Source organism: Salmo salar, chromosome ssa21 (assembly GCF_905237065.1).
Source record: "Salmo salar chromosome ssa21, Ssal_v3.1, whole genome shotgun sequence".
Classification (NCBI taxonomy): Eukaryota; Metazoa; Chordata; class Actinopteri; order Salmoniformes; family Salmonidae; genus Salmo; species Salmo salar.
The window spans coordinates 26,567,819-26,584,176 of NC_059462.1; positions in this window are offsets into that span (position 1 = coordinate 26,567,819).

Here is a 16,358-nt window from a genome sequence, read left to right on the forward strand (position 1 = left end):
TTGGCATTAATACGTGTCACATATCAGTTTGCAAACAATGTAAAAAAAAAGATATACACTTCCGTTCAAAAGTTTGGGCTCACTTAGAAATGTCCTTGTTTTTTAAAGAAATACGGTGTAGACATTGTTAATGTTGTAAATGACTATTGTAGCTGGAAAAGGCTGATTTTTAATGGAATATCTACATAGGTGTACAGAGGCCCATTATCAGCAACCATCACTCCTGTGTTCCAATATAGATCAAACGTATCGGTGCGCGTCGGCCATTGGACATAAACATTACACAACAAGTTGGAAATCGAAAATTCAACAATGAGTGGTTTGGAAGGAAGTGAACACAACCAGGTGATACTTTATACTGATGCATAAATTATGTAATATGCCAGGGAGTTATGTATACTGTAGCTAAGAAAGTAATACTACATGTGTGTTGTGTAGTAAGCTGTTAGTGCCCCGTGTGCCTCACGTTAATCATTTGGTCCCTCTTTCGCCTACTGTTCTGACTTGGTGGTGCACATGTAGCCTATAGCCTGTTTTAGAGAAATGTCATCATAGAATATTATAAGAGCTTTCATTGTCTGCTTATATGGCCCCGTTATGTATTCTACGGTTCTGATTTGATGTACAAAGAGAATACTGTAAAAATGCCCATGTTCTGTCACTGTATACTGCATGTTCCTGGTGTTGGTCTAATGTAGATCTGTCTGGTCTAAACAAGATATCCCTCTGTAAATGTCAAACTGGTGTGGGGGAGCCCCTACTGTGCTATTAAAACCCCTTATAATGTCACTGGTCACATTTATAAGGAAGCTGCAGTAGGAAGTGACTACTTTCCTGAACCATTTGAATCATGCTGAGGATTCAAACAATTTGGTGGCTACACCAAAACTGCATGATAACAGTGGCCAGTGCCGACCCATCATTCAGGGCATGTGGGGCTTCTGAGCCCCACATTTTTTGAAAAATTTTTTTGGGGGGGGCTTGCCTGTTCTGCATGTTATTTTGGCATTAATATGTGTCACATATCAGTTTGCAAACAATGTAAAAATATATATATATATGTATCATTGAGTTAATAAAGCTGCATACAAACATGGTCTCTTTTTTGCTTTCTTGAGTAAGGCAGCTCCAAAATGCAGGTGTTTCAGCCCAGCTCAGTGCTTTCCGTGGTGGTGGGGCAAGCCAGCAGGAAATCCCACTCATCCCAAACAATCTCAATTTGGTTGAGGTCGGGGGATTGTGGAGGCCAGGTCATCTGATACAGCACTCCATCACTCTCCTTCTCGGTCAATTAGCCCTTACACAGCCTGGAAGTGTGTTGGGTCATTGTCCTGTTGAAAAACGAATGATGCTGTGGTAGCCATGATGGTTAAGTGTGCCTTGAATTCTAAATAAATCAGACAGTGTCACCAGAAAATTACCCCCACATCACCACCTCCACGCTTTACAGTGGGAAGTACACATGCAGAGATCCTCTGTTCACTCGCACCGCGTCTGACAAAGACACGGTGGTTGGACCCCAAAAATTTGGACTCCAGACCAAAGGATACATTTCCACTGGTCTAATGTCCATTGCTCATGTTTCGTGGGCCAAGAAAGTCTCTTCTTATTGGTGTCATTTAGTAGTGGTTTCTTTGCAGCAATTAGACCATGAAGGCCTGATTCACACAGGGAATGAACAGTTGAACAGATGTTGAGATGTCTGTTACTTGAACTCTGTGAAGCATTTACTTGGGCTGCAATTTCTGAGGCGGGTAACTCTAATGAATGTATCCTCTGCAGCAGAGGTAACTTGGGGTCTTCCATTCCTGTGGCGGTCCTCATGAGAGCCAGTTTCATCATAGTGCTTGATTGTTTTTGCGACTACACTTGAAGAAACTCTCAAAGTTATTGATATTTTCCAGATTGACTAAACTTCATGTCTTAAAGTAATAATGGACTGTCGTTTCTCTTTGCTTATTTGAGCTGTTCTTGTCATAATATGGACTTGGTCTTTTACCAAATAGGGCTTTCTTCTGTATACCACCCCTACCTTGTCACAACACAAGTGATTGGCTCAAACGCATGAAGAAGGAAAGAAATTCCACAAATTAACTTTTAACAAGGCACATCTGTTAATTGAAATGCATTCCAGGTGACTACCTCATGAAGCTGGTTGAGAGAATGCCAAGAGTGTGCAAAGCTGTCATCAAGGCAAAGGGTGGCTACTTTGAAGAATCTCAAATATAAAATATATTTTGATTTGTTTAACACTTTTTTGGTTACTACATGATTCCATATGTGTTATTTCATAGTTTTGATGTCTTCACTATTATTCTAGTATGTAGAAAATAGTACAAATAAAGAAAAACCCTTGAATGAGTAAGTGTGTCCAAACTTTTGACTGGTATTTTGTTGTTTGTATGTATATATATATATATTGCTCAAAAAAATAAAGGGAACACTTAAACAACACATCCTAGATATGAATGAAAGAAATAATCTTATTAAATACTTTTTTCTTTACATAGTTGAATGTGCTGACAACAAAATCACACAAAAATAATCAATGGAAATCCAATTTATCAACCCATGGAGGTCTGGATTTGGAGTCACACTCAAAATTAAAGTGGAAAACCACACTACAGGCTGATCCAACTTTGATGTAATGTCCTTAAAACAAGTCAAAATGAGGCTCAGTAGTGTGTGTGGCCTCCACGTGCCTGTATGACCTCCCTACAACACCTGGGCATGCTCCTGATGAGGTGGCGGATGGTCTCCTGAGGGATCTCCTCCCAGACCTGGACTAAAGCATCCGCCAACTCCTGGACAGTCTGTGGTGCAACGTGGCGTTGGTGGATGGAGCGAGACATGATGTCCCAGATGTGCTCAATTGGATTCAGGTCTGAGGAACGGGCGGGCCAGTCCATAGCATCAATGCCTTCCTCTTGCAGGAACTGCTGACACACTCCAACCACATGAGGTCTAGCATTGTCTTGCATTAGGAGGAACCCAGGGCCAACTGCACCAGCATATGGTCTCACAAGGGGTCTGAGGATCTCATCTCGGTACCTAATGGCAGTCAGGCTACCTCTGGCGAGCACATGGAGGGCTGTGCGGCCCCCCAAAGAAATGCCACCCCACACCATGACTGACCCACCACCAAACCGGTCATGCTGGAGGATGTTGCAGGCAGCAGAACGTTCTCCACGGCGTCTCCAGACTCTGTCACTTCTGTCACGTGCTCAGTGTGAACCTGCTTTCATCTGTGAAGAGCACAGGGCGCCAGTGGCGAATTTGCCAATCTTGGTGTTCTCTGGCAAATGCCAAACGTCCTGCACGGTGTTGGGCTGTAAGCACAACCCCCACCTGTGGACGTCGGGCCCTCATACCACCCTCATGGAGTCTGTTTCTGACCGTTTGAGCAGACACATGCACATTTGTGGCCTGCTGGAGGTCATTTTGCAGGGCTCTGGCAGTGCTTCTCCTGTTCCTCCTTGCACAAAGGCGGAGGTAGCGGTCCTGCTGCTGGGTTGTTGCCCTCCTACGGCCTCCTCCACGTCTCCTGATGTACTGGCCTGTCTCCTGGTAGCGCCTCCATGCTCTGGACACTACGCTGACAGAGACAGCAAGCCTTCTTGCCACAGCTCGCATTGATGTGCCATCCTGGATGAGCTGCACTACCTGAGCCACTTGTGTGGGTTGTAGACTCCGTCTCATGCTACCACTAGAGTGAAAGCACCGCCAGTATTCAAAAGTGACCAAAACATCAGCCAGGAAGCATAGGAACTGAGAAGTGGTCTGTGTTCCCCACCTGCAGACCCACTCCTTTATTGGGGGTGTCTTGCTAATTGCCTATAATTTCCACCTGTTGTCTATTCCATTTGCACAACAGCATGTGAAATTTATTGTCAATCAGTGTTGCTTCCTAAGTGGACAGTTTGATTTCACAGAAGTGTGATTGACTTGGAGTTACATTGTGTTGTTTAAGTGTTCCCTTTATTTTTTTGAGCAGTGTATATATATATATATATATATATATATATATATGGGGATATCTACATAGGCATACAGAGGCCCATTATCAAATCAAATCAAATTAATTTAAATAGCCCTTCTTACATCAGCTGATATCTCAAAGTGCTGTACAGAAACCCAGCCTAAAACCCCAAACAGCAAGCAATGCAGGTGTAGAAGCACGGTGGCTAGGAAAAAACTCCCTAGAAAGGCCAAAACCTTGGAAGAAACCTAGAGAGGAACCAGGCTATGAGGGGTGGCCAGTCCTCTTCTGGCTGTGCCAGGTAGAGATTATAACAGCACATGGCCAAGATGTTCAAATGTTCATAAATGACCAGTATGGTCAAATAATAATAATCATAGTAGTTGTCGAGGGTGCAACAAGTGAGCAACTCAAGAGTAAGTGTCAGTTGGCTTTTTCATAGCCGATCTTTGAGAGTATCTCTACCGCTCCTGCTGTCTCTAGAGAGTTGAAAACAGCAGGTCTGGGACAGGTAGCACGTCTGGTGAACAGGTCAGGGTTCCAGCAGGTCTGGGACAGGTAGCACGTCCGGTGAACAGGTCAGGGTTCCAGCAGGTCTGGGACAGCAGGTCTGGGACAGGTAGCACGTCCGGTGAACAGGTCAGTTGAAACTGGTGAACAGGCAGAACAGTTGAAACTGGAGCAGCAGCACGGCCAGGTGGACTGGGGACAGTAAGGAGTCATCATGCCAGGTAGTCCTGAGGCATGGTCCTAGGGCTCAGGTCCTCCAAGAGAGAGAAAGAAAGAGAGAATTAGAGAGAGCATATTTAAATTCACACAGGACAACGGATAAGACAAGAGAAATACTCCAGATGTAACAGACTGACCCTAGCCCCCCGACACATAAACTACTGCAGCATAAATACTGGAGGCTGAGACAGGAGGGGTCAGGAGACACTGTGGCCCCATCCGATGAAACCCCCGGACAGGGCCAAACAGGCAGGATATAACCCCACCCACTTTGCCAAAGCACAGCCCCCACACCAAAGCACAGCCCCTATCAGCAACCATCACCCCCCCCCCAATTGTCTTAGACTCTAAGGAAATAAACACTATATTAAATACCATAATAAATTATATTAAATGACATGTTGTATTAAATGATACATTCTAATCATCCCTCTGTCTGAGATTACCTCTGTCACAATGATATTTTGATTTTATTTTAGTTAACCTTTATTTAACTAGGCAAGTCAGTTAAGAACATTCTTATTTAGAATGATGGCCTTAAGGATTTACTCTTTGCAAGAGTCAATACAGTTAAGACATTTTCCACTAGATATGTACTTTTTTTGAGACCATTATAAACCTCATTAAATGATTGACTTACCTGTGGCATGCCATCTGTATGCAGTCATGCCGTGGGTATCTCAGCCTACTCATCGTCACAAATCATCCTTGCTGAGCTTTTTTGGACATGGTTTCAACTAGAGTATATTGTTATATTGTATTCTTGTTCACAAAGATACAGGTTTCAAGTTAACCAATACTATGGACTAAAAGCTGCAAAAGAAGGAGCTCTCTACACATTTTGGTCATAAGTTTTATAGATATAGTTTTATCTATAGCCTACTATTATTTTAATGGGCATGTGTGTCTGATTGATAGATATAAAACGATGTAGCTAGATATTGTACACAAAGTGCCGGGCACACCCATACTGATTATAGGTTATCTGCGTGTTAAAGTAATCAAAGGCGTGTCCTTAAGTCTATTGACGCACCCAATCTAATTAACATAATACAAAATCTGTTTTGCTCTATGAACTCCACAAGTGTCACAGGACTCGTCTGAATGTAACCCATACAAATATATGTAAGTGTGGCGGTAGTTTTGTGCTAACAAAAATAAGGAGTTAAATATACAGTGTGGGAAAAAAGAATTTGATCCCCTGCTGATTTTGTACGTTTGCCCACTTACAAAGAAATGATCAGTCTATAATTTTAATAGTAGGTTTATTTGAACAGTGAGAGACAGAATAACAACAACAAAAATCCAGAAAAACGCATGTCAAAAATGTTATAAAATGATTAGCATTTTAATGAGGGAAATAAGTATTTGACCCCTCTGCAAAACATGACTTAGTACTTGGTGGCAAAACCCTTGTTGGCAATCACAGAGGCCAGATGTTTCTTGTAGTTGGCCACCAGGTTTGCACACATCTCAGGAGGGATTTTGTCCCACTCCTCTTTGCAGATCTTCTCCAAGTCATTAAGGTTTCGAGGCTGACGTTTGGCAACTCGAACCTTCAGCTCCCTCCACAGATTTTCTATGGGATTAAGGTCTGGAGACTGGCTAGGCCACTCCAGGACCTTAATGTGCTTCTCCTTGAGCCACTCCTTTGTTGCCTTGGCCGTGTGTTTTGGGTCATTGTCATGCTGGAATACCCATCCACGACCCATTTTCAATGCCCTGGCTGAGGGAAGGTGGTTCTCACCCAAGATTTGACGGTACACGGCCCCGTCCATCGTCCCTTTGATGCAGTGAAGTTGTCCTGTCCCCTTAGCAGAAACCCCCCCCCTAAGCATAATGTTTCCACCTCCATGTTTGACGGTGGAGATGGTGTTCTTGGGGTCATGGGCAGCATTCCTCCTCCTCCAAACACGGCGAGTTGAGTTGATGCCAAAGAGCTCCATTTTGGTCTCATCTGACCACAACACTTTCACCAGTTGTCCTCTGAGTCATTCAGATGTTCATTGGCAAACTTCAGACGGGCATGTATATGTATTCTTGTGCAGGGGGACCTCGCGGGCGCTGCAGGATTTCAGTCCTTCACGGCGTAGTTGTTATTCTGCCTCTCACTGTTCAAATAAACCTACCATTAAAATTATAGACTGATCCTTTCTTTGTCAGTGGGCAAACGTACAAAATCAGCAGGGGATCAAATACTTTTCCCCCCCACTGTATGTCCAAAAAACCCAAAATATTTCCTGAGATTTCTTATATCTCCTAGATTTAGGGCAGACTCTTCAAAACCTTATTCCTTGTGATTTATTTTTTGATTGTCTTTTGTTGCCGTTTATAAATGCGTTATTTGAAGCGTTTCTATGGGCTAAAGGCCTAGGTGGTATTAACTGGATCATCATACTGTACATCTACTATGTGCTTTAAATCTAAATATTCCACTAATAATAACTTAAAATCTATACATCCTTGACAGATGTATTTGTATATGTCCTGGCAGTTTCATGATCAAATGCATTGTCTCTTGAGAGACTATGATCTATGTTCAAATTCTATTCTTGGATAGTTTCTTAAAAAGGTACAGAGTGGATGTGAGAGTGTTAGCCACTTCCTGGTTTGTATAGTTTGATCATCTGTTGGAACAGTGACGTGAGACATGGGAAAAATCCCTGCGTGTCCAATATTGTTGAGAGAACTGTCATTCTTGTCTCTGCCCAGACAAGCCTGTTTGTGCAATCCTCAGAGGACAACTTCAGTATACATTGAGTAATTTGATATACAAGGGCCATAAAAAAAAGATCATAGAGAAAATGTCTCTACAGAGGCATAATAAAAGTATGTAACAAAGTCAAAGTTATTTGACTTATGCATTTAATTCACATGAAGAAATCTGTTTTAAGTCCAACTTCCCAGAACAAGTTTGGAATCACTGGCTACTGGGCACAGACGTCAGTTCAACTTCTAGTTTTAATTTTCATTTGGTTGAGTTGTCAACTAACGTGAATTCAACGTGAAATCAACATAACATGTCACCGTGTCATTTAGGTTCAAAGTTGGGTGAAAAAAAGAGTAAATTCCAATGTCATCTCATAGAATTTCTTTGTTGAAATGACAGTGGATACAGCATTGATTCAACCAGTTTTTGCCCAGTGGGTGATTTTCATTGACACCACCAATGATGGATTGTTTCTGTGTAAATTAGGGCTGTTGCATAGGCCTACAGACACTCAATACCCGCATTGGCAAATAACGCTAATGCAATGGCAAAGTAAAACAGCATAACAACAATGTATGAAGGTTCTGAAAATTAAGAGGCATTCCTCCTCTTTAGTGTGACACAGGGCCTAAAAGAAGATCTGAAAAGACAGAAATTACATCCCTGCACACTGACACGGTCCCCAGTTGGACTATGTTTCCTCCGACACATTGGTGTGGCTGGCTTCCGGGTTAAGTGAGCAGTGTGTCAAGAAGCAGCGCGGCTTGGCGAGTCGTGTTTCGGAGGACGCATGGCTCTCAACCTTCGCCTCTCCCGAGTCCGTATGGGAGTTGCAGCGATTGGACAAGACTGTAACTACCAATTGGATATCACAAAATTGGGGAGAAAAAGGGGTAAAAAAAATGAATAAATTAATAATAATAATAGAAGAAGCCTTTTGGACCTAGACTTGGCGCTTCGGTACTGCTTGTCGTGCAGCAGCAGAGAGAACAGTATATGACTAGTGTGGCTGGAGTCTTTGGCCATTAAAGGCCCTTACTTTGACACAACCTGGTATAGAGGTCCTGGATGGCAGGAAGCTTGTCCCCATGATGTACTGGGCCGTATGCACTACCCTATGTAACGCCTTGCGGTCGGAGGCCGAGCAGTTGCCATACCAGGCGGTGATGCAACAAGTCAGGATGCTCTCGATGGTACAGCTGTAGAACTTTTTGAGGATCTGAGGACCCATGCCAAATCTTTTCAGTCTCCTGAGGGGGAATAGGCGTTGTTGTGCCCTCTTCACGACTGTCTTGGTGTGTTTGGACCATGATAGTTTGTTGGTGATGTGGACACCAAGGAACTTGAAGCTCTCAACCTGCTCTCGATGAGAATGGGGACGTGCTCGGCCCTCCTTTTCCTGTAGTCTATGATCATCTCCTTTGTCTTGATCACGTTGAGGGAGAGGTTGTTGTTCTGGCACCACACTTCCAGGTCTTTGGCTTCCGGGTTAAGTGAGCAGCCTCCTCCCTATAGGCTGTCTCATCGTTGTCGGTGATCAGGCCTACCACCGTTGTGTTGTCTGCAAACTTAATGATGGTGTTGGAGTTGTACTTGGCCACGCAGTCATGGGTAAACAGGGAGTACAGGAGGGGACTGAGCATGCACCCCTGAGGAGCCCCTGTGGAGCCCCTGTGACAAGCATGGCAGATGTGTTGTTGCCTATCCTTACCACCTGTGGGCGCCCCATCAGGAAGTCCAGGATCCAGTTGCAGAGGGAGGTGTTTAGTCCCAGGGTCCTTAGCTTAGTTATGAGCTTTGAGGGCACTATGGTGTTGAACGCTGAGCTGTAGTCAATGAACAGCATTCTCACGTAGGTGTTCCTTTTGTCCAGGTGAGAAAGGGCAGTGTTGAGTGCAATAGAGATTGCGTTGTCTGTGGATCTGTTGGGGTGGTATGCAAATTGGAGTGGGTCTAGGAATTTTGGGATGATGGTGTCGATGTGAGCCATGACCAGCCATTCAAAGCACTTCATGACTACAGACATGAGTGCTACGAGTCAGTTGTAATTTAGGCAGGCTACCTTGGTGTTCTTGGGCACAGGGACTATGGTGGAATGCTTCAAGCATGTAGGTATTACAGACTCGGCCAGGGACAGGTTGAAAATGTCAGTGAAGACACTTACCAGTTGGACACTGCATGCTCGGAGTGCACGTCCTGGTAATCCGTCTGGCCCTGTGGCCTTGTGTATGTTGACCTGTTTAAAAAGGTCTTACTCACATTGGCTACAGTGAGCGAGATCACACAGTCGACCGAAATAGCTGGTGCTCTCATGCATGCTTTGGTGTTGCTTGCCTCGAAGTGTGCATAGAAGTAATTTAGCTCATCTGGTAAGCTTGTGTCACTGGGCAGCTCGCGGCTGAGCTTCCCTTTGTAGTCTGTAGAAGTTTGCAAGCCCTGCCACATCCAACAAGCGTCGGAGTCGGTGTAGAAGGATTCAATCTTAGTCCTGTATTTACTCTTTGCCTGTTGCCGGATGGGAAACTTTGATGGAGGTGGGGGCCACAAAAAAATGGAACTCATAATGAGGGGCCGAAGTGGCTCTGTGGTCTGGTCGTGGGACTTGCAACTGCTTATTCGACCATTCTTACTACAAGTTTAGATAGCTGGCCGCTAGACAGCAAAAAAAATGTAATGACATGGGCTAATTGAAATACTTCTGATGCACAAGCAAATTTAGAAAGTACACCTTGTGCATTCTATTATTCTAAATTTCAACAGTAAGTTGAGAACCCGACTGAGTTCCTAAATATATATATATATACACACACACACACACACACACACACACACACACACACACACACACACACACACACACACACACACACACACAGACACACACACACACACACACACACACATATGCGCGAGCGCGCACACGCACACGCACAGTGCAATCAGAAAGTATTCAGACCAGACCCCTTGACTTTTTCCACATTTTGTTACGTTACAGCCTTATTCTAAAATGGATTAAATAAAATGTTGCAAATTTATTACAAATAAAAAATCGGAAATATTCAGACCATTTACTCAGTACTTTGTTGAAGCACCTTTGGCAGCGATTACAGCCTCGAGTCTTATTGGGTATGACGCTTCAAGCTTGGCACACCTGTATTTGGGGTGTTTCTCCCATTCTTCCCTGCAGATCATCTCAAGCTCTGCCAGGTTGGATGGGGAGAGTCGCTGCACAGCTATTTTCAGGCCTCTCCAGAGATGTTCAATCGGGTCCAAGTCTGGGCTCTGGCTGGGCCACTCAAGGACATTCAGAGACTTGTCCCGAAGCCACTCCTGCGTTGTCTTGGCTGTGTGCTTAGAGTTGTTGTCCTGTTGCAAAGTGAACCTTCGCCCCAGTCTGAGGTCCTGAGCTCTCTGGAGCAGATTTTCATCAAAGATCACTCTGTACTTTGCTCCGTTAATCTTTCCCTCGATCCTAACTAGTCTCCCAGTCCCTGCCACTGAAAAACATTCCCACAGCATGATGCTACCACCACCATCCTTCACCATAGGGATGGTGTCGGGTTTCCTTCAGACGTGATGCTTGGCTTTCAGGCCAAATAGTTAAATCTTGGTTTCATCAGGCCAGATAATCTTGTTTCTCATGGTCTGAGAGTCCTTTACTCCAAGTGGGCTGTCATGTGCCTTTTACTGAGGAGTAGCTTCCGTCTGGCCACTACCATACAGGCCTGATTGGTTGAGTGCTGCAGAGATGGTTGTCATTCTGGAAGGTTCTCCCATCTCCACAGAGGAACTCTGGAGCTCTGTCAGAGTGACCATCTGGTTCTTGCTCACCTCCCTGACCAAGGCCCTTCTCCCCCGTTTGCTCAGTTTGGCTGTGCGGCCAACTCTAGGAAGAGTGTTGGCTGTTCCAAACATCTTCCATTTAAGAATGATGGAGGCCACTGTGTTCTTGGGGACCTGCAATGCTGCAGACATTTTTTGTTACCCTTTTCCAGATCTGTGCCTCGACACAATCCTGTCTAGAGCTCTACGGACAATTCCTTCGACCTCGTGGCTTGGTTTTTGCTCTGACATGCACTGTCAACTGTGGGACCTTATATAAACAGGTGTGTGCCTTTCCAAATCCTGTCCAATAAGTTAATTAGTTACCAGCCTCATAAATTGCAGCCCAAATAAATTCTGCAGAGAATTCACATCTCAACATCAACTGTTCAGAGGAGACTACGTGAATCAGGCCTTCATGGTCGAATTGCTGCAAAGAAACCACTACTAAAGGACACCAATAAGAAGAAGAGACTTTCTTGGGCCAAGAAACACGAGCAATAGACATTAGACCGGTGGAAATCTGTCGTTTGGTCTGATGAGTCCAAATGTATGATTTTTGGTTCCAACCGACGTGTCTTTGTGAGACTCGGAGTAGGTGAACGGATGATCTCTGCATGTGTGGTTCACACCATAAAGCATGGAGGAGGTATGATGGTGTGGGGGTGCTTTGCGGGTGACACTGTCTGTAATTTATTTAGAATTCAAGGCACAACTGTTACGTTCCCCAGTTTCTGTGTTGTGGTTTGTGTATTTTCATGTATGTATTTCAGGAAATGGATTCCTGAAATTCTCTACAAGCAGCTGATTGGTCAGCCCCATTGATGATTGGAGAGCTGACCCCGCCCCCTCGTCAGGACGCAGCTGTCTCCAATTACCAACTCCTTCTGAAGCTTTATAAGCCAGTGTTCTGTTCCTCAGAAGAAAGAGATGATTGCTGAGAGAGGAGGTTGATGGCAGAGGGTTTTTTATATATATATATATATATATATATATATATATATATGTATGTTGGTTGTTTCTCAGAAAGAGATTTGGTATGTACTATGTTAGTTGTTGCTGAGAAAGCTAATTGTTATGTTCTGTGTTAGTTTGGTGCTCAGAGAGTTTCTTTAATGTCCTGGGTTAGTTTTTTTCTCAGGTTTTGTTGTGGGGAAGGGGAAGGCACCCAGGGATTGCTTAGGCAAGAGGTCTGCAGGCATACATAACCCGTAGTAGTTTACTGTCTATGCACACTAGGAAAGACCTGGGCGGACCATCCCCTGTATTTTGGTTAGTGCACCAGGTGGTGCTAGTTAGGTAAGTAGTGGGTAGGCAGGTAAGGTAGGAGAGGGGGCTTTGATATTTACTTTCTTTGCTTTGGTTCCGTCCAGCCCCTTTTCCCCAAACTTACCGTGCGAAGGAATAAATTCCCTGTAAACGGTATTCTCTGCCTTCTGTCATCCTTACTCACACCTACAGTCCCATACCTCTTTCACACCACGGAGAGTTGAGTTGTAGCAGGGTGTTGCGTTCCCTCTTACTAGAGGCATGCGTAACAACTAACCAACATGGCTACCATAGCATTCTGTGGTGATACGCCATCCCATCTGGTTTGCACTTATTGGGACTATCATTTGTTTTTCAACAGAACAATGACCCAACACACCTCCTGGCTGTGTCAGGGCTATTTGACCAAGAAGGAGAGTGATAGAGTGCTGCATCAGATGATCTGGCCTCCACAATTACCTGACCTCAACCCAATTGAGATGGTTTGGGATGAGTTGGACCACAGAGTGAAGGAAAAGCAGCCAACAAGTGCTCAGCATATGTGGGAACTCCTTCAAGACTGTTGGAGATGCATTCCAGGTGAAGCTAGTTGAGAGAATGCCAAGAGTGTGCAAAGCTTTCATCAAGGCAAAGGATGGCTACTTTGAAGAATCTGAAATATAAAATATATTTTCATTTGTTTAACACTTTTTGGTTAATACATGATTCCACATGTGTTATTTCATAGTTTTGATGTCTTCACCATTATTCTACAATGTAAAAACAAAGAAAAACCCTTGCATGAGTAGGTGTGTCCAAACTTTTGACTGGTACTACACACAAAGTTATTTCTGGTGCTGGCCCCCAGGCCACCAGTTGCCCATCCCTGATCTACAGCATCAATCAAATACCCCATTCACAGTGTGATTTATGGTAGTAGGTGACAGGTGCAATGGTTTGTGTCAAGAACTGCAACTTTGCTTGGGGGCATGCAACTGAATAATAGGAAGGTGTTCCTCATGTTTGCTATGCTCAGTGTTTGAACCTTCCCTGTCAATAATGTTGGGTACAGATAGGATATTTGTTGTTTTCATTACATCACTTGTCAAGCATGGTAGGAGTTGGTTTGAACATGCAGAGATCTGATCTGCTCAGGGTGTGTCACAACTTTGTCTCACACATCAAAAGTGTATTGCGTTAACATGAATTGAGAATTGTTGGGAACTGGCCCTAAACTGTCAATCCAATCACTCATCAACCTAGATCAATTAAAAGTTTCACCATAAATAATCCTCTCTAATCCCATATAATATGCACCAGTGACAAGAGTAAGTCTTTTCAGTAGTTCTGCTATCAATCATAGGAGTTCTATGGAAAGGAAACTTTTGGGTAAGGGATTTGGTGTCAGGCTGTCTGAAGGCTTTTGACTGACGGCTATATATACTGCTCAAAAAAATAAAGGGAACACTTAAACAACACAATGTAACTCCAAGTCAATCACACTTCTGTGAAATCAAACTGTCCACTTAGGAAGCAACACTGATTGACAATACATTTCACATGCTGTTGTGCAAATGGAATAGACAACAGGTGGAAATTATAGGCAATAAGCAAGACACCCCCAATAAAGGAGTGGTTCTGCAGGTGGGGACCACAGACCACTTCTCAGTTCCTATGCTTCCTAGCTGATGTTTTGGTCACTTTTGAATGCTGGCGGTGCTTTCACTCTAGTGGTAGCATGAGACGGAGTCTACAACCCACACAAGTGGCTCAGGTAGTGCAGCTCATCCAGGATGGCACATCAATGCGAGCTGTGGCAAGAAGGCTTGCTGTGTCTGTCAGCGTAGTGTCCAGAGCATGGAGGCGCTACCAGGTGACAGGCCAGTACATCAGGAGCCGTGGAGGAGGCCGTAGGAGGGCAAAAACCCAGCAGCAGGACCGCTACCTCCGCCTTTGTGCAAGGAGGAGCAGAAGGAGCACTGCCAGAGCCCTGCAAAATGACCTCCAGCAGGCCACAAATGTGCATGTGTCTGCTCAAACAGTCAGAAACAGACTCCATGAGGGTGGTATGAGGGCCGACGTCCACAGGTGGGGGTTGTGCTTACAGCCCAACACCGTGTAGGACGTTTGGCATTTGCCAGAGAACACCAAGATTGGCAAATTCGCCACTGGCACCCTGTGCTCTTCACAGATGAAAGCAGGTTCACACTGAGCACATGTGACAGACGTGACAGAGTCTGGAGACGCCGTGGAGAACGTTCTGCTGCCTGCAACATCCTCCAGCATGACCGGTTTGGCGGTGGGTCAGTCATGGTGTGGGGTGGCATTTCTTTGGGGTGCTGCACAGCCCTCCATGTGCTCGCCAGAGGTAGCCTGACTGCCATTAGGTACCGAGATGAGATCCTCAGACCCCTTGTGAGACCATATGCTGGTGCGGTTGGCCCTGGGTTCCTCCTAATGCAAGACAATGCTAGACCTCATGTGGCTGGAGTGTGTCAGCAGTTCCTGCAAGAGGAAGGCATTGATGCTATGGACTGGCCCGCCCGTTCCCCAGACCTGAATCCAATTGAGCACATCTGGGACATCATGTCTCGCTCCATCCACCAACGTCACGTTGCACCACAGACTGTCCAGGAGTTGGCGGATGCTTTAGTCCAGGTCTGGGAGGAGATCCCTCAGGAGACCATCCGCCACCTCATCAGGAGCATGCCCAGGCGTTGTAGGGAGGTCATACAGGCACGTGGAGGCCACACCCGCTACTGAGCCTCATTTTGACTTGTTTTAAGGACATTACATCAAAGTTGGATCAGCCTGTAGTGGGGTTTTCCACTTTAATTTTGAGTGTGACTCCAAATCCAGACCTCCATGGGTTGATAAATTGGATTTCCATTGATTAATACGGCTGCTAGAATCCTGACTAGAACCAAAAAATTTGATCATATTACTCCAGTGCTAGCCTCCCTACACTGGCTTCCTGTTAAGGCAAGGGCTGATTTCAAGGTTTTACTGCTAACCTACAAAGTATTACATGGGCTTGCTCCTACCTATCTTTCCGATTTGGTCCTGCCGTACATACCTACACGTACGCTACGGTCACAAGACGCAGGCCTCCTAATTGTCCCTAGAATTTCTAAGCAAACGGCTGGAGGTAGGGCTTTCTCCTATAGAGCTCCATTTTTATGGAATGGTCTGCCTACCCATGTGAGAGACGCAGACTCAGTCTCAACCTTTAAGTCTTTACTGAAGACTTATCTCTTCAGTAGGTCCTATGATTAAGTATAGTCTGGCCCAGGAGTGTGAAGGTGAACGGAAAGGCTGGAGCAACGAACCGCCCTTGCTGTCTCTGCCTTGCCGGTTCCCCTCTTTCCCCTCTTTTTTTGTTTTAGATTCCGTCTCTCACAGTTGAAGTGTACCTATGATAAAAGTTACAGACCTCTACATGCTTTGTAAGTAGGAAAACCTGCAAAATCGGCAGTGTATCAAATACTTGTTCTCCCCACTGTATATGCAGGCCTCAACTACTACCCTGAGAGTACTTGATTCAGTGTATCATGCAGCCCTCAAGTTCATTACAAATCAAAATCATCTAACACATCGTGATCTCTACAGCGCTGTTGGCTGGTCATTCGTGATCTTGCGTAGGATTACACACGGATTTATAAGGCCGTATTGGGTACAATGCCATTTTATCTCGGTTCTTTTTTAATCAGGTCGGTAAATAAATATCAATTACGGTCCAATTCTCATTTGCTTCTAACAGTACCAAAATTTACAACAGGTCATGGTAGAAATAGTTTTAGTTACTTAGCTCCGTGGTCCTGGAATTCTTTCCTGAACATTTGAAAATTTGAAGATCTAGTTTTGTTGGTG